At 39.9% G+C, this 19,534-nt stretch overlaps 1 protein-coding gene across 1 annotated transcript in view; it reads left to right on the plus strand.

Annotated features, from left to right (window-relative positions):
• The first annotated feature begins 8,799 nt into the window (after positions 1–8,799).
• Positions 8,800–19,534, plus strand: part of LOC117153916 (TWiK family of potassium channels protein 18) — a 292,636-nt gene continuing 281,901 nt past the window's right edge. Inside the window, exon 1 of the mRNA XM_033328434.2 lies at positions 8,800–9,148. The gene's annotated coding sequence lies outside the window, so the exon portion shown is untranslated. The remainder of the gene's footprint in view (positions 9,149–19,534) is intronic.

Below are 19,534 nucleotides of genomic sequence, written 5' to 3' on the forward strand. Positions count from 1 at the left end.
TGTAGCGGCTATCGTTAATTGAATGGAGTATTAGCTCCATCAAGAATTCAGTTGAATGACACGTAGCTATTAGGCATTGATGTCAGTTCAATAGCGATACATCCATTGTGGCTTTTTTCACAGTCTTTGCTATACGATCTAAACGCGAAACGTTGTTATATATTTCATTACTGTCTTAAGTAAGTAAGCGGTTTTATCGAAGAAATAGTTAAGAAATAAGGGGATTAACAAAGAGACCAGCATCGCTTATGCTCCTCTAAATAGAATTCGATACGTTCATTCGGAAGTTATTGCACGTTCTACGTGTCCATCCATTCACGATATTTTAGTTATATAAAAATCTACTGCTCTCTTCATATTCCGTCAGTGATATCGCCAATTCCGACGTACGGTAAAAATTGTTGCTTCAGTTCGGCTGAAAATGAATTAACACGATTCTGTGCACGCACTAACGAACTGTGCGCGAGCTTTTCTTTATCGGTCGACTATTGATTCACGAAACGACAGGCCAATACCGTTCATATCCGTAGTGCAACTCAGACCGGCGTTCCTGTCCGCTTTCCAGGGAATTCGCGGGAATTCGCATTGCACGGTTTCGCGGTATATCGGCGATTTACGAGGCGCCAGAACTTCGACTTTCTCTCTCTTTCTCTTCGCAGCGCACTAGCACGGTGTAACGTACAGTTTGCGTGGGAGAGCCACGGAAAGAGGAACCAGTAGTCGGACAATGGGCAATTTTCCGTACAGACGAGAAGTTTCGTGGTGGGCCTTGGCGACGATTAGATAGGCGTCGGTGTAATGGCGGCAGGTCCAATCTGCATTTGTAATGACGAACGTGGAAGGTGACACAGTGTCTGACCTCGGTGCAGGGACATCGGCCATCTATTAACCCCTAGGGCCACACGAACCCTGCCTGAGTCGTCTGCTTCTCTGTCACGGGGAACCACCCCGGGCAACCCAGTCCGTTCCAACCCTGTTCGCTACCGCGGCCTCTTAACGACCCCCTCCCCCTCCCAACTACCGCCATCGTTCACCATTCTCCGGCTACAATCCTGTCTTCCAAAGGCTCCACGTATATTCGTTACTAGAATATGCGCGTCTCCTCTGTACTTCGAACGCTTTCCATTAAATACATTGGTCCTCTCTTTGTTACCTTGCGTTCGTGTAATTGGCAAACATTTCCACCGGCGATGATACGACACGTGGAATCTCGGAAAGAGCGAGAGAGAAAAGATTCGAGTGGAATAAAACGATAGCTTTGAATATTTTAGAAAATTGCTGAATAGATGTAGTTGATCTATTACAGTATAAAAAATGTCTCATTATCAAGATGTATCGGAAAATGGGCTGAAATAATAGAACGTCTCAGATAGAAAATTATTAATTAAATACATCTGCGTCAAGTTTGTATATTACAATTACATTTTTAGTTACCGATACAATTTTATTTGTGCAGGTAAATTATTGCGACAGGCGTACTTTTTCATTTGGACGAAGCTCGAACGATATTGATTTATCGTTGAAGTTGGCGGTAATTCTGTCTACGCTACGAACGACCGTAATGAGATTTTACCAATGCCAGATTTCCATGTATTCGACCAAAAGGCGATATCAATTAATTATTATCCTTGCTATTGGATTGCGCTTCTGCAAGTTTACTACCACGCACGATCTCTGATCCTCGAATCTCGGATCCTTTGGTATTCACCGCGAATTCGCAAGTTAAACTGAGCCCTTACGTCCGTTTCTCCGCAAAGCTCGCATGATCGTGCACGAATATCGCTTATACCTATCGGTTGCCACCGATAGAGGACATATGAATTAATGAGAGGAATAATCGACATGGAAACGAATTATTAATTTTGAGTCGTAACACTGATATATATAATATACAATAATACTCATATAAATAGAGTAAATTCATGAAGAATATCCGTTTCCTTATAATTTACTTACGACATTTAATATATCATCTCCGAGATTGTGAACGACTATTACCGAGAACTATGGAGAAAATTATTTTATTAGAAGAGTTAAAAATAACAATTCTAACACCTGTAGCTCATAATAACATATATAGCACCGATTTGACTGTTTTATAATGTAAGCAATCGAATCGGACAACAATTCGTTCTATGTTGCTAATTATTATCCGTAATTTCAGTATCGTAATTCGGTATAATTGATTCGAAAAGGGCTGCGCAAATATACACGTAGACGATATATAATGACAATACGCTTTTCTTATTGTTCTGTGGTTACAGTGGTCGTGGATAGATGTTCCTTTAATTAAGGTTTTATCTGCAATCTATTTTGATTCCTCTGTTTACGTTCGGTGTAATCACTGAATTGCGTTAATTAAGTAACCAATCATAGATATTAACAGACCCACGTTATGCAATTATAGTTACATAACATTAAATATCGTACATGTTGGTGTTCGCTTATTTGCTTGCAACAAAGTTGTAAGACGAAGACCCAAACAACCAAAGAAAGAAGAAAAAAATCGTTCAAAACGTATACTTTTACATGCATCTTAACTTTCATTTACGATTATACATTATGATTCAAATGTTAAGGTTTCTCATTCGAATGCGTAAATAATTTAATTTTTTGTGTTTCGAGGAGAAAGTTCATTGTGATTCCGAAGCACAGAATTCAGAGCAGCTTCTCGTAGATAATCGATGGAAATGTCGAAGAGACGATCGTTATGGTAGATCGTTTGGCTCTGTGCCCCGCGTCATTTGCGTTTAGTTAAAGGATCTACGGAAAGCTCTGGTGTCCTTTAATACATTAGAAAGTATAATGCTTATGTTTTATAGATACCGCGTAGGCAATACATACGTGTACAAACACATATGCGGAAGTCAGTTTTGTGGTATGCGATTTTTGACTCTATGTACACGAATGACGTAGCTTCGTACGCTGATCAATTTGCGTTATTTCTTTCCACATTTTTCTTCTCGTTTCAGCTTTGCTTCGAAAGAAAATTTACATATGTCAGATATAAACGTATTTATGTATTATAGATCTATATGCATGTGGACACTTGCATGCAAAGATGTTACCGCATTTATGCAAATGAAATTTGTTTCGCTACCGTGATAAAATTTGTCTCTTTTAATTAACTTTAATTAATTCTTCCTTGTACGCTATATTTTACGTCATTATTTGTTCTGTTAACTACTATACTCTTTAAATGCAATATACACTGTTTAAAGGAAATAGTATGGAATCCCGATATATGCACAATATTTTCATACTGGTTTTATAACAATATCTAGTTGTACGTTTTAATTACGGTATGAAACTTTAACTAGGTCAGTTTTAGCAATATGTAGTTAGTTTTCGCAACATACATGAAATCGCAAACATCGTTCCAATATTTGTTAAAATCAAATCATTTTTAACGTGAATAATTTGTTCGAAGGTTCTTTCGTATGATTTTAATCCTTCCATTGCACTCGTCAAAATAAACTAAATGTAGCGTATCAAATAATTTATGATATAAAATTAAATTACCTTCGATTATCGTATAAACTTCCAGAGTATCGTTTTTCTCGATGCAAATAATACTCGACGAACTTTGATTTTGCAAAGTGACACAGCAACGTTCCACGGCGTTAAGATGAAACATCGAAGGCGGAGTTGAGCAGCCCTCATCAGGACCAGTATTGCCATGATAGCACAGTTACTCGTCAAATATTTACCGTAGGTGATGCTGGCACAGAGGGATCTTCTGATCCTCACGATACACCAGGTCAGGAGAAGGGAAGATAAAGTTGCATAAAATATATTTCATCGACTATTATCCTTTCTTATATTTCCTACATACGTATCGTTGCACTAATTTCATTTAACTTGGACAAATAATTTTAAAACATCGTTTACTATACAGCATACGATATTTTTGATGAAATGTCCAATTCTCGAAGAATCATCAAATCACGAAGGTTCCTGGTTTCATCCTAAACAGACGTTATATTATCGACGAGTATGTTGAATCGGTTTGATCGTATCGAGATATCGCGTCGAATTCGAGCTTTGAGTATATTGAGGTAGTACATGATGTCTAAATAGGGTGAATGACGTAGATTTGTACGAGTAAACCGCGGGAACCGCAAGGTGCGTTTGATTATCGTAAATAACCGTGTTTCTCGTTATCGAATAAATGGCAGACTTCAAAGCAACGACGAGGTGATAGATAGAAAAATGGCCATGCAGTTTGGGTCGAATGGACAGGTGTCTAGACATTAAACATTCGGAGTCCGTTTCGGTCCGTTCTATGAGCGTCCACAAGCAAAGGACTTTGAAGTGTACAAAGGTCGCGCACCTTACACGAACGTGGTACAGTGCGTTGATTGGAGGGATCAAAGCCAGTACGGTGAGCTAGTATTTAATCATCCAACCGCTGAAGAATACATCTACTGCCAATTGAAACCTCTGTCAGAGTTCAACACGTTTTTCACGTTGCCTCTTTCTTCCATTTTTTCATCTTTGCTCCTTTCCGCCATTATGCACGTGTTTGCTCTTACATTCGATCGTTTTTATCTGTTGAAGAGATTAGTTGAAATAAACCGAGCCACAAAAGGTGATACAAGAATGAAAGTGAATAATCTATATATTATTTATGATTTATTGCTATTGTGTGACGTTACGATAATATTATTCAAAGATTTACACAAAGCATATGTCACGTTATATCGATTATTCACTTATAGTATATATATATATATTTAAATTGTCAACATATGTAATTGTACGTTGTTTGCGGAAACATTACTGTTACTCGTGTACACACGCGAACGTATATGCACGCGTATGAATATATGGATCAATGTATTCTATTCTTATAATGTCAACACCTACTTTCGTATATACTTAATTGCACACATGCGTTGTTGCGTTATTAAGTGCATACAAATATGTTGGAATGTTCGGTATTAAAGGAACATTGTCATTTCTCACAATATTCTGCCACTTTGTCGTACAGGTATTTCACGAGTTTCAACGTTGAAGTGCACTACTACGATTTTCGTATTAATTATTCTCGATTATCGGAAATTCATAAATTTTACGTCATACGTTTTCCGAATACCTTGCATCGTATCGCGCTTCTATAGCACTCTTTCTCCGTCCATTTCGATAAAAATAGAATGATACTCGTTATGAAAAGTACTTTGAAAGTGCAAGGAGAACGAGTAATTCGCATTGGCCTGCATATTCCCTCTGTTATCAGGTCCGCTTTTTACATGTTCAACTGGCGGGGATCGCATCAGCGTTTCGGCTTTCATTTACGCGCGCAAGCGTACTATTAGGTTAAAATTTACGACAAAGTTCGGACAGATACGGCTGCCGTTTCATTGAACTTCAGCATCGGCATCGATGATGGTTAAGCTGGACGGTCATTGGCACAGCGAGCGACAATGAATTTTACGCACGGTGAAATCGTTTGTCTGCACGGCCAGATTCGGTACTTGATTCGGAGGTAGGAAACCACCTTTTTTGCCTCTGCCTTTCGTCTCTTTCAAGTTCCTCCTTTTTTTCTTTTTCACCCAGCGAAAAATACCGTTCGCTAGCCATTGGCTAGCGCGCCCGTAAATTGGTTACCGGACTTCTCTGCGTCGAGAATTCGAGCTTTCGACACCCACAGACTCTAGTGGACAGGTAAACTGTGGACTCATTGTTCTGTTTTATCGATTCACGGATTTCTGTCACCTTCTGAGACTTTGTAGAATAAATTTCTCACAGTTTACACGATAGGATCAAAATTGGCAAAGAAGCGCGGAATATTTGCAGTAATGTTCAAATAGAAATAGAAGTAGTTAGATGGAACGATTCGTTTAGCTGCATTTGATATTTGTATTTCTATTCATTACTAATTCCGTTAGCAGTCGATAAATTTAACAACAAATTGCATTCGACCGAGGCCGTGTGAAAGTATTCATCGATTATGAGATTTTGCTTTTCTTTCGATAGTAGAACGTAGAAGCAGTTCTTGTCGATACTGTGAAACAATGTTCAAACGTGAGGTATTCGGCTCGTTATTCAAAAAGAGAAAAGAGTATAAAAGACTTAAGAAAAAAAGTTTTATTAACGCCATTGCGAAATGGTAGGAAAGTAATCAGGGGATCAACGTCGCATCGTGGGATTCTTTTGTAAGCACGTCCGCAGCAAGCACAATTAATAAAACAGAAGTAGTGGCGTAAAGCCACGATCGAGAATTATATTTCCACCGATTAATTATGTTGTGGCGACACCGTGAACCCCGTCTATCCGCCCATCGATCTTCGTGCACGTTCGGCGACGTCCGGCAGCGATCGTCCGGATTCGCGGGTAACTCGCAAGCGCTGAAAGGGCGGTGGGGCTCGCGAAGTTTCGGTTGCGGCGCTTTCGTTCATTCGTCGTTCTGCGCCCGGTGCGCATGATTATCGTGAATACGTGTGTTCGCGGTTCGGTTTTAACGTGTGTCGCGTGTTACCCTGCACGATCGATCGTCTCTGAAAATAATAGTACTCGTAAAATTGATTCTTGATCGTCGACGTAAGAACCATTACCATCGTGTCAAAGAAAAGTGCATCGTTCAGAGGTGAAAGGACAATTCGAACGTGAAAAGTGTTCGGAACGATATCTGGTTTGAGGTTATAGTGTTAGGCAGCGTATTTCGATAAGGAAGGTGCAAGGATCGGGATCTTCGAGTTATATATCGTATAGTGATTTTGAATGAATTTCGACGTATTATCGATCGAATGGATGATACGAAACAGTAAGATAAGTGCGTACGAAGGACGAGAATATTGACGTGCTGGCGCAATGTGATTTTTTCAAATACAGGAAATGCCGCGATTCCTTTGGGCATTGTGAAAGGTCAGGTTAGTTGCGAGCGATCGACGCGAGTACTTTGAAGATCACGTGTTCAGTGTGAAGTTACATGTATATGAATTGTTCGTGTTAGATTTGAATGCGCGTCCCTCTGTGTTTTGCGACAAGTACGTTCTCGAAAAGAAGAATCCTGAATCTGGAAACAATCCAATTGAAGTTAATACCATTGCATGTAACAAGTCGACCGAGCGGATTCACAGTAATTCAACTCGGCGTATAGCGCGACGTACAAAGCCAGACACCGTGTTTCAAACGTCGCATATGCAAGTTCATTTTAATTAATCATTCTTCTTTAGTTTTTGTACGCGTATCGCAATTCCATTATTAATATTTTGAATTATTTTTTCGCAGAAAGGTATCGCACGTTCTCCAATTAACCTCAAAATCCACTCAAACGTGACCTCAATAACCAAATTGAAACGCGAGATCATTTGAAGTCTTTCTCGTAATTTCTCTCGTAATATAATTATTTGCATGTATTTCTCGAGTAATTTAACATTGTCCTTCCAAATTCATTCGCTTCATACGTCGTGTTTTGTGTTACGTGTTTCCTTTGTTTTTTCTCGTTTCGAGATGTAGCTATAAACGTTTTATTTCAAATGCTTTGGAATTAAAATTCTCAAGCAAGGAAATTCTTTGTTCGCGATGTGTTCCGTATAAACAATGATAATGTAATACAGATGAATATTCATCACGACAGATGAAATGTTTTAGACTTCCGCGGACCATCGTTCTTTTGCTTCTTCGCGAATGAAACCGACCACCTCTAACACGTAGGTATTTCATAAAACGTCGCTCCATCTTGCTTTCGAGTAAACCGATCTTGCTGATATTTACAAAAGATCGGGTTTTGCGATCGATAGAATACTGCAACAAGGAAGTACCGTCGGAAAATCGAGGAGATAAAAAATGATAAACACGGAAGAAAACGAATTTAAACATGACGATTTCTGGATAAATTTATTATTTCAGTTTATTATTAAGCTTGAAACAGAATACTGTGCTTTCAATTTCACACGCTATTTCGTTATTTTCAATTAACAGAAAAGTCATTAGTCGTTGGTCGGAAATTGTTATTTTTAGCAATAGAAATATATTTTATTCGAACAAAAGCTGATAGCTTAGCTTGATTAAATCTTAATAGATAGATAGAAATGTTTACAAATTTCAAAAATTAAGAGGTCAGATTCTTCGAAGTGGACCAGTAATTTATAATTAAGATAGTTAATTAGCATCGTTGCTCTAGCATGAATTTATAAAACACCCTTCAATTACAGCAACGAATCTCGTTCGTTGTCTCATGTAAAGTCAAATCGAGCGGTACAATTTGTAATTAGATTCAAGAATGATCGTTTGTACGCTTTGTACCGTGCGCTGTGATTCTAAATCTGAAAATATCGCGTTTGAAAATTAATTAAAAGGATTGACATCGTATCGAATGGTATCGTTTAAATACGCGTTCGTTCCGATTTGCACTAGGAAGATTGGCAATTTAGCAAACCGTTTCGTAGATATTCAGCGGGATTCGTTCGACTTTAACTGCTGCAGGGATCTCGATTAAAACGGAGCCATGTAACTGGTCTGCTTCCAAGCTTTAGAACACTTTGAAATGTCGCAAGAAATGAGCTCGAGCCTGTAGAAACGCGGACAGTGTCGCGGCATTTATATCCGGGACGTAGAAGAATAAAAGAAAAATTCATTTAAATTCGCGCGCTAAGTGACCTCGTTTCCACTTTTCGTCAACCATCCTTCTTTTTTTTCTTTTTCATGAATTTATTCTGTCATTCTTTCGAATAAGAGCATATTTCGCGCATGATTGGCTGTAATTGGGAAATAAAATCGAACAACGCGTATAGCGATCTTTCCATTTATTACGTTCGTATTCTGAATTTAAGCTTCGAGTGGCATTTACGCATTGGTTGTATTTATTCTCAATTAGTGACGTCCTTGACCACGTTTTTGTGTAAACGTTCCACAAAGCGTCACGGCGTAGCTGTAGCAATACACACGGACAATAGAATTTAAATAAACATCGTTAATCAGTTGGTGTATCAGTGTAATGTCGTGTAACGAAGTGTAAACAACAAGTTTGCGAAACATCGACTGCCTTCGATGAATTTGTACACCGGTAACTGGATTACAGCGAAACATGTTTGTGTTTCGTTGAAGAAATTAGATTATCACGGGAGAAACTCATCTACGAATTAGTGAACCATTCAACCCATTGGTGATTTCGACGGATTGAATACTCGTCGTTCCAGAGTTGGTAAGTTTATAGATTATATGCTTGTTTTTAATATGATAGAGATTGATACCGATAGAGACGCGTGTAAAAGCCACCGCTTCTAATATTTTTTCATACTGAATCTTCTTTCTCGCACGCTAATTACCAAGCAGTTTTAGTATAAGATTAAGTATAATTGGAAAACCGAAGGGATATAACAAAGTTATGATATTCCGTTTTATGATATTAAGAGACTCTTGGTTATACCGAAGTTGCTTGAACTCATAGCGTATTACTCGACTGAATATTCCAGCTTCAATCTCTGTACATCAAAGGACTTTGGTTGATACATATTTTGCTACGGTTCTTTCATACCTTCTTTAATGAGATAATAAAATTTAGTACGCATTATTTTAAGAAGATTTATTGCTATGAACTTACAGTCACGTTCAATTTTACACTATATATATGTATATATATATAGTGTCATTCATTTTGTGTAAAATAAATCATACAGTGTAAAATATAAAAGATCATTTTGTTGCCAACAGGATGTAAGAATTCGTCAGTGATATATTTTTCAGTATATGGAAATGAAAAAAATAGTCAGTAAATTTCAATTCGTTGTTATTTCGAAATAAATAACAATAAATAAATTAACGAACGATATATATATATATATATATATATATATATATATATATCGAGGGAAAACTTTTTTAGCAAGTTTTATCATGATTTACTAGTTCCACTAGATATCTTGTTCGTTATTTTATTTATTGTCATATATTTCGAAATAACGACGAATTGAAATTTATTGACTATTTTCTTGACTTTCATATACTGAAAAATATATCACTGACGAATTCTTATATCCTGTTGGCAACAAAATGATCTTCTTCAAGGTATAAGCACACGCAGTAGCATACGAAATATGAACACAACGACTAATAGAATTTTTCTTTATGCATCGACCTTCTCTCGTACGAGAGATTTTTATTTTCATTGCTAATTGCTTATCTTTTGTGTACGCGAACGGGGAAACCGTTAAAAGTTAATGTAACAGGAACTGCATGAAGCGTAAAATCAAGCTTCGACGATATCTATGCGTATTTCAATCGATATGTAGCATAGTGAAGCGGGTTCAAAAAGAAGACAGCTTGATCGACGTAAAATGTATAAAAATGCAAAACCTTCTGGTGCACGACATGCTTTTCGTTGAAACGTTGAAACGAGGTTTTTCAAAAAAGAGAAGAAAAAAAAAGGGAAAAGGATAGAGAAGAATTTATCGTGTTTTGACCAAATACATTTGCGCCTGGCGCGAGCTGCATTTTTGACGTGCCTCCAAGACGATTTTCATTGAGATCGAATGTGTGAAATATTCATGTCCCTGGAGAGAAATAAAATCCATTTTACGTAGAGCGTCGCAAAACCGAATTTTTCTTCGCTTCTTTTCTCTTTTTCAGAAACTTTTGGGAAAATTAAATACGTTACTTATCTGGCGCTAGTCCCTCGGTTTGTCAGTGCCCCTTTAATGGAAAGAGTTCTTTAAAACCGGGTTAATGTGATCTTAATTAGTTGCATTTCATAAGTGCGCCTGTAAATGCGTAGATACTGAATAAAAGAGAAATAGGTAAACACAGGGCGCGGATAATTATAAAGGCTTAAGCTTTTACTCGAATACGGTCGTCGAGAAAGCTGCCTACGATTGCGGACTTTTTATCAGACGCACGCTACAAAATATTATTTTTCGGCTGCGTTTCCAAGTATAGACAAATAAATGAAACATTCACCGAGTATAATAAATAAAACTATCGTAAATAGATAAAAATAGTAAGCGATAAATAATATAATATAGCTAGATAAATGAAGTTTTTGCGATAAATAGGATAAATCTACGAGTTAAAAGAATTCTTCGTGATTATAATTCGTTTCGGGGAATATACCTATAATACAATGAGAAACTATGAAGCGAGATAGATGATAAGGAACGTTAAAAGTGGCGCGAATATAAGCACAGATATGCGAAACTTCGAAGCGTGATTCGGCCAAGGTGTAGGAAATGAAGCATACAGAAGCCGGAGTACAGAACGTGCCAAGACTGTTTCGAAAGAGTTACTGGCAATGCTAATATCGGTAATACCAATACCAACCATGCAACCGTCGCGGTATTTCGACCCTAAAGCTACTGCAACCGTGCACTGGAATATGTCCAACGGATATACTTCAAGCTAGTCTTCTGTTTCCGGAGACTAGGCGATTGTTAAAGACAGAGCTGAATACGCGTGATGTACGATTGCTCTACGAGCAATCCGAATTAGACTTGTTTTATTTGCATTTCCTTTATCCTGGAAATTAAAGAAATTTTCATCAGGCTAAGAAATAGGTGTTATAAAGATTTAGATCGTTGAAAATTCTTGTTCGCGTATTAATCGCCGTACTATACCTACGTGAAAGAATACACGGCTATTATGTATAATATATCGTTTAGTTTAGAGTACTGGCACTCCAGCTTTGTCAGTTGTACGCAACTACGTTTTGAAATGCAATAAACTACAGGTACAACGTATTTTCGCATATATTTTTGCGCATAATAAAAAAGTTACAAAGAGTTTGGGGTATTTCATTTTCGTATACTTGAGTTTCGGAGAAGTTCTTTGGCGAGATAAAACATTCGCATGAGATATGGCAAAGAAGTTGTACTATGGAGACGCAGCCAGTATTCATTTTCACGTTCCATTTCCTGATACTCGCTGCATAAGATGCTTTCAAGGGCCATTCAAAGTTTCTGAACATTGCGCTTCTCGTCACACTTTCTCGGTGAAAATAATCCAATTCGATAGCTCCGCGTCATTGATGTAATATCGTTGTCGAAGATATGGGCGTTTTTAATAAAATTATGCCAATTGTATCGCGCTCACATATTTATAGTTACCAAAGTTGCATCTGTCGTCGACGTTTCTCGCAAATTTTTTTTAATGAAATATTTAACGCGACTATGATTTTTAACTTTTATCAGGCAATAAATTACGTAAAATTACTTAACGCAGGAAGATAATTGACTATTGGGCATGATCAACGATAAAACGTAAGAGTAAGTCATTTCCTTCTTCATTTCACATATGGTGCTAGCTGCGTCACATAGGTGCTATAGCTCTCATCGCGATATTCCGTTTTCATACAGAATCATAAAAGTACGATTATTAAATCAATATTATTGACATATTATTATTAGACGTACTCTACTGTCTATGTACCACAGAACACTTTCTACACTTAGGATACATGCAAATAGATGTTAAAATTACAAGATCAACTTGATCCTTAGTAACCATATGTATCACAAGAAAACTATTTTACGCTACGACCGAAGCCTTTGTTCCCCGTTCTATTGTTAAAACTTGTATTAAAAGTTGCCAACTGTCCTGTGATTTGTGGACGGAGGTGTACGTACTTGTTACTTTATGTCCGCGTGTTGTAGAAACTATATATAGCGATAGTCGTTTTGTGGCTTTTAACGGAACAAACAGCGACAAATAGGACTTGATTTAATTTCACTCAGTGTTTTGCGAATGTCCCACGCTGACCAGGACTGAAATTTTCGAGTGACAGCAGGCCAATTTTCAGGAGGGTTCGCCGAGTGGACGACAAACACGCTCTTTTGAATTTCCCTGCCGTTTCCATTCTACGAAGGATAGCGCCGGTAAGCATCTCGACCGACCGCTCCGCTGTTCGGATTTCAGCTTTTCGGATATAGCGAAGTTCATTGACAACGAGCCTCGAGTTGTTTATCTGTTCCGATCTCTGATCCTTTCGCGATTTCTGATATCGCGTTATGCCCTCCCCTGAACTTTTCACGTTCACTGACGTCATAAATCTTGTCTTTTTCACGTAGGAAACGTTAATAAGGATCAGCGGACACACTTTGTCATGTTCGTTGCACGTATAACGGCATTACTTCGTTAGGCTTTTAATGAGAAATTGCGCGTCGACGCGAACACGTGTAATACGATCAATATTTGCGCGAGATCAAAGATCCATTTGAACCCTTTTAAAGGGTAGAATAAATAACAAAACAAAATGAACTGGTAAAAACTTCTTTTCCACGAAACTTTGATGCTTATCGAACTTTAAAAAATGTGCATTCATGGATGATTAAATGTTAATCAAGGAAATAGAAGAAGGCATGGAGGGAGGCGATATAAACGCGAAATATTCAAATAACCCGAGACTCTCTAAGATCGTAACTAAAGCGGGATGGAATCATCTTCGTGGAAAATAATAGGCAAGATCACGGAATGATTGGCGTATAGCTTCATTGCTGTCTATCTGATCGATCGTACGCGTTAGACGTCACTTTTGTTCGGTCAAATACATAGCAGCTATAGGTAGGTATAGAAAGGTAGAATCCGTGCGGTAAATGTTGGTGGGTACGTTGGAGAATAACGGAGAGGAAATACGAGGACCTGGGATATCGGGTTGACACGGGAGGAAGGATTTTAATATAAAGTGCCAAGCGTTCCGAGTCCTCGGTTCCAAAGCCTCGACCAGGTTTTGACAGGCGAAAGCGTTCCCGCGTTGGTCGGATCTAGTTTCTTTTCGTTGTCTGTCTTCGATTCCTCGCATCCCTTTTATCACCGTCGTACCAACTCGATTTACGACGTACATAATTAGCGGATTACCAGCGACGTTCTCGCACTTCGTTCGAAAAATACAACGCTTATTGTAACGTCGTTGAAAAATTATTACGCCATTCGAATGCTCGAAACGACGTCTATCAAATTCGATACACGTTTGTAAACAGTAGCTGGGAGATCGTCTCTTTCGAGTAAGAACTTGTATACGTGTACTGTTTCTATAAAATGGTGTACACACAGCACGCAATAAATACGATAATGCACCTAGCTTTTATGGTTAACCTTTACAGCTTCTGCATCAAGCATTTTAAGCAAGAAGAGTCGCTCGTAAAAATCCTCGGATCTAGAGTTTAAACTGGGAAACGTATCCGCGCTTCTGTAACGTTTCCGAACGTAGCCGTAGCCGAAGCTTCGATGTTTGAAATGTTGGATCAATCTTTTTTTTTCCAGTTGATTAGCGAATTATTATTCTTCATTTCACTGAGAAACATAGCTCGTAGCGTCCTCCTCGTCTCTTATCTTCAGTTCATTTTCTTTATCTTCGTGCATCGTCTCTTTCCGGATAGCAATCGTCGTTTCCTAATCCTCGATACTTGCTCGCAATCCATCCACGGATCTGGTCTTTCTTCGTCCGATCGATCCACTTATTTTCCATTCCTTGTTGGGGCATGCTCTTCACCTTGCTTCGTTTCACCCAAGTCGATCTCGAAGCGATCTCTACGACGAGTTTCCGTTCGACTTCTGCTATCTTCATCCCGGCTCGACGCCTTCGGGGCTCGATAGCTCGGCCACTCTGAATTACCAATGAACATTCCGATCACGTTGTGCCGCGCATGCTTCTCGCGTTGAACGTTGGCCGAGCGGAGGCCGCTGTAAAAAACAAAGATCGACAAATGGAAAAAAATGCACGGGAGAGAAACGGGTGGCGTGGAAACGCCGGTTAATTCGATTCCGCAATCTGGTATATCTGTTTTTTAATCGAACTTTTTGGCCATGTAACTTTTACCATGGCGTGCGTGCTTCTCTGCGCGTTCAACACACGGCCATGTAGCCAGTTGCGCGACAAGCCAGTGAAACACGGTCGTTTTTCCCCTCAAATCGAGCACCGTTAGCCGAAATAAGATTTTTCGAGTAAAAGCGTCACGTTGAAAACACGAACGAAATTCGAATACGGCGAACCGATGGCGTGATTTGTTAATTGGTTCGCGTTTCTTCGAATATTCTCGCACACCTTGTTTTTTACGCATTCGCTGCCTAAATCGCGCGTACACCACTATAAATGGTGTTTCGTGCTTTTTTCAATACGTTCACTGTGTAAGACGCGTGCTCGAGTCGAGTTCTCTTTTCGATTTTTTTGGAAAAGAACGTGTCTGACAACGACAGTCCGCTATCGCTATAATATTTATAATTCCCTTCTTTCGTGTAGCAGTTGAAAGCGATATAGCGAGGTCGTAAAATCTGCCAGGCATTAAAGTTTACACGTTTGATGGCCGAAACACGCAAGTCGAGATATTTTAAGGAAGAGCTTGGTTTCGTTCAGAGCCGTTCCATGTCAATTGAGAACTACGTATTTCTGTCTTTCAATTCGTACGTAGATCGGCGGCAAAGAGTAGCTCGGCAGCTTTAGTCACGAGACGCGTCAGCCCTGAGTGTAACTAGATCAATCGGTATCATCGTTTAATGTTTCAATTTATAATCTCGCTATATATAGCCTACAACTGCACCTTGTACGCATATAGATTCGTAGTTGATACCGTATCTGTATCGTTTGTATTGAAATTCGTAACTGATATCGTCGTCGATTTACGTACTTCATCCGGAACATCGTTGCGAATAAAAACATTTAGCTGGCTCGTAAATGGATTTTTGTTAGATCCGGACACCGTGGACATACGAAATATACTTCTGAATAATGCGCAGTGACCTGGAGTTGCGGACACGGGAGGAAAGAGGAGCAGCAGGTGCACGGAATGTTTCCCTTGAAAAGAACGAAGTTTCCTATTAAAAATTCATTTTTCATCGGAAATCGAAACTGCTAAAAATTCGTCCGGTGTTCGTACGCTTTCCTGTATGTTACTGGCGTTTCGACGCGAGACACAGGAAGAGGAGCAGAGGAGGCGGAAGTAGAGGAAGAAAGGCAAACTTCTCTCTTTTCCACGCCGACGTTTCCTCAATTTCTGTGCCACGCCATGCACCTGCTTACCTGTTACCACATTCCTTTTCTCTCTCCATAACCGATCGCGAAAGCCTATTTTTCACCGATAAAAATCAATGGCACATTTTCGCGCGGCTCGTACGCCAGACACGTCGACATAAAAAGCACTTTCCCCACGAAGCCCCCCGTATTCGTTGGATCCCGTAAGGCGCTTAACCTCTTGACTTTCGTCGCCGTTCTATAGAGGCGCATGGTTTTGCTTCTTCGCGTCGTCGTTTCGTTTTCTTTTTCTTTTGCCGCGTTTTCGGCTTCCTTTCACGAAGATGCCTACCAGTGGCACTCGACCAAACGATGTACGATTCGCGTTCTCACGTGCTTCGTCCCTAGTTTGTCAGCAGCAAAGGAACCTCTAGGCACCGATGATTCTTCATCCTTTCGTGCCTCGGAAAAAGCGACGTTCGCTTTCTTTGATCTTTTCAAACTGTGTATCGCGTGTCTCGTCGTGTACTTCTGTTTCGATGATTATTCATTTCTTCTATAAATATGACAAATAAAAGTTATACATTCTGAAACCTAGTTTACGGAAGAATTATTTTTTTATGAAATACAAATCCATTCGTTAATGGAATGTAAATTAAATCGACGAATTCAAAGGAACGGAGTATCGTAAAATTACATGATACGGTTACCATTGAAATAAGAGACCGCGGAAAGTGAGACACGTAACGTATTAATGTTCAACAGGTGAAACAGTTTAGCATTGTCCTCCGTGCATAAATTTTCGTAAACGTAACATAGCTTCTCGTTTTGTCAAGTATATTTTTAATTATGTTTATCTCGTACAGTTTCACGGTTTAAGGTCAGTTTTCCCTGTGCTCGCACATCTACCGTTTTAAACCCCTTTTTGTACAGACATCGTATTCGGTTACGACGTAAACGGCGAGGCAAATTATCGGCGAAGTATCGGTCATTTCGCAATATTGCGCTTCGCCCCGAATCGAGTTCGATCGCCGCGAATGGTTTCTTCGTCTCGTAACAATTTCAAGTTTTCACGATAAGCTCTGGTGTTCCGTTCGTTTTTCAAAGTACGCGCCGAAATGTTTGGAGCTGGTTTTGTTACATATTTTCGCTCGTACGGTGCTTGAGATCGTGTGTCAGCGTGCAGGCTGAATACTTGTCGACTTTTCGGGCGAACGTATTGCCAGGTCAGGGGTTGTCCTCTAGCGCGGGCTGAGCTGCGGCAAATTTTCCGCAAATTTGCCAGGAAATACTCTTTCTAGTCGGCAAAGGGGCGGCCCGTTGGCCAGGATGCCTGGACTTCAATTAAATTCCTGAAAGTTCTCAAGTCCACCGCGTGGTCGCGACGCGGTCGCGGACCGTCCATCCGACGGGAAATTTAATTAAAAAAGTGCAAACACGCAATTTTTTCAAAGTTCTCGCAAATAATTGCTCCTTGACGTTTGAAAGGAGATGCCGGCGCTTTGTTTGCACGCTGGTCAAATGATATCTCACAGGGATAACGTCTAATCTAAAGTCTACCCGATTCTTACCTTCCTAGCCTCGTGTGCTTTTACGTTCTCCAGGACAAGTTTTTCCTTGCGGTTCCGCTGAGAATGTCGCTAGTAAAATTTGTCTTGGTAGCGAGTAAGCAAGCACACAATTCCGGCAAACAAATCGCTTTCAATCATTCTACCGTGTATATTAATATTTGAAGTGTTCAAAATAATAGGACTATAGTACGTCCAGGCGAGTAATCGATTAATATGCTCGCGAACATTTGCAAACACTTTGCGTTGAAATATGTCGAAAACAAGGGCGTAAGCCTTTGCAGGTATTCGTCGATGTGGAAGACAATATAGAGTCATTTGTCTTTACTGAACGCACACAAACGCAAGCGACCATTTTCTTTAATGTATCGGCATTACTCCGACGCTCGTAAACGTTCGCGATTATTTGCTGTCCATCGCGTGTTTCCTGTTTCTATCGAAGTAAATTGCCATTAACGAACGTTCGCAAACATTTTGTTCGACCGATAGATACCTAGCTTTCGAGACTATATTATTGACACCATTTGTTTGCCCATGTCGTTAGCAAATACGACGTATCTATAATTTCTACGTCATCCTCTTTTAAACGAGATACTTTAAATTCCATTGTTTCATACGCAAGTCATTTCATTTACATTATTCGTACGTATACGATGGTGCTCTGATGCGGTTCGGTCGATCGATTCGCGTCGTGTCACCGCCGAGTCTTTCTGTCTTTAATTCCAGCTACTCGAACAGAGGGTAATTGCCATTCAAGGTACGTGTAACGCTTCTGTTTGGTTGTAAAACAATAAGACGCATCGCTGGAGAAAGTTCAACGATCAAGTCCGTTAGCTGGTCTCACTTTCGAACTTTTTGCAGAAAGATGTCGTTCGAGCACTTAACTAAATTTGTGGTCCGACGACTACCAACTTGGCCTCAACCTGGTAAACTTACTGCACGAGTTCAAAGATGTGTTAATTTAGACACGTTTCGAGGTTAGACTAGTCGTCGATAGGATTATTTAACTAACTAAACTGAACAAAAAGGCTCGAAACTACTTTTCGCTCTAGTTCGGAAGATTATGCGAGCGTAACATCGTACACGTAATAAATCCCATTGCGTAATCGCGATGGCATAAAGTCCGATAGAATAGAGACGCGATGGTGTAAGTGCCATTCGCTGTGATCGACGAGGATAATAAAACACGACAGAAAAGGGAAAAAATCGTTGGGAACCGATAACGATTTTATATGGAGTGGTAGAGATGCGAGCGATAGGACGTTTTCGTCGATGAATTTTGCGCGGAAACGTTTGAAATAGGCCGCATTCAATCCAGCCGTAGCGGGAATATTTTCCTTAACGTCCATCCGTAATGTCGATGAAACGGAAAGTTTGAAAGCAATGGCCCGATCGACGAGCGCTCCTTTAAACGCTCGCGAGATTCGTCCGCGAAATTTTCGCAAAATTGCACACTTCGCTTGGTTTTGCCTACTTTTCTCTCTTTCCCTCTCTCTCTCTCCCTCTCTCTCTCTCTCTCTCTTTCTCTCGTCCAAAGTCCTCGGGCGCCCAGAAAACTTTTATTTATTTATCCGCGTCACACACAGCGATACGGTTCGTCCTCGAGGAATATTATTAAAGCTGCCGGGGCTCCTGTTTGACTTGGAATGGCTGCCGTTGCTCGCTCGCGGGGTCTCCAAACTTTATTTGTATTCTGGCCGCGTTTCACCGCGACGCAATACGTCGAATGAGTGCGAAACAAGCTATACGAATTGACAACTGGGTTAGATACACCGACTGGTAACGAGCCGCCGTAATGCACGTGCAACCGCACACGAATCTACGTGACGCCTACCATCGGTTTATATTGGCAAGGCGCGCGCGATTCCGCGTCATATCGTGCGCGTTGTCGCGCCAATCACCCGCACCTAACGCTGCTGATCGCTGATCACGCGGCTATTGTTCCCGCTGGATAAAAGTAATTGCCCCCACCGAGAATTGCCGGCGATTCGTTAAAAGTAATTGTTTGCGCCGCTTTTCACGCTGGACCAAGCTAATTGCTTGTAAGATATATTTTTACCCGTGATTGGCCGTACGTACCATCGATTTT

Source organism: Bombus vancouverensis, chromosome 3 (genome assembly GCF_051014615.1).
Source record: "Bombus vancouverensis nearcticus chromosome 3, iyBomVanc1_principal, whole genome shotgun sequence".
NCBI classification, from domain to species: domain Eukaryota; kingdom Metazoa; phylum Arthropoda; class Insecta; order Hymenoptera; family Apidae; genus Bombus; species Bombus vancouverensis.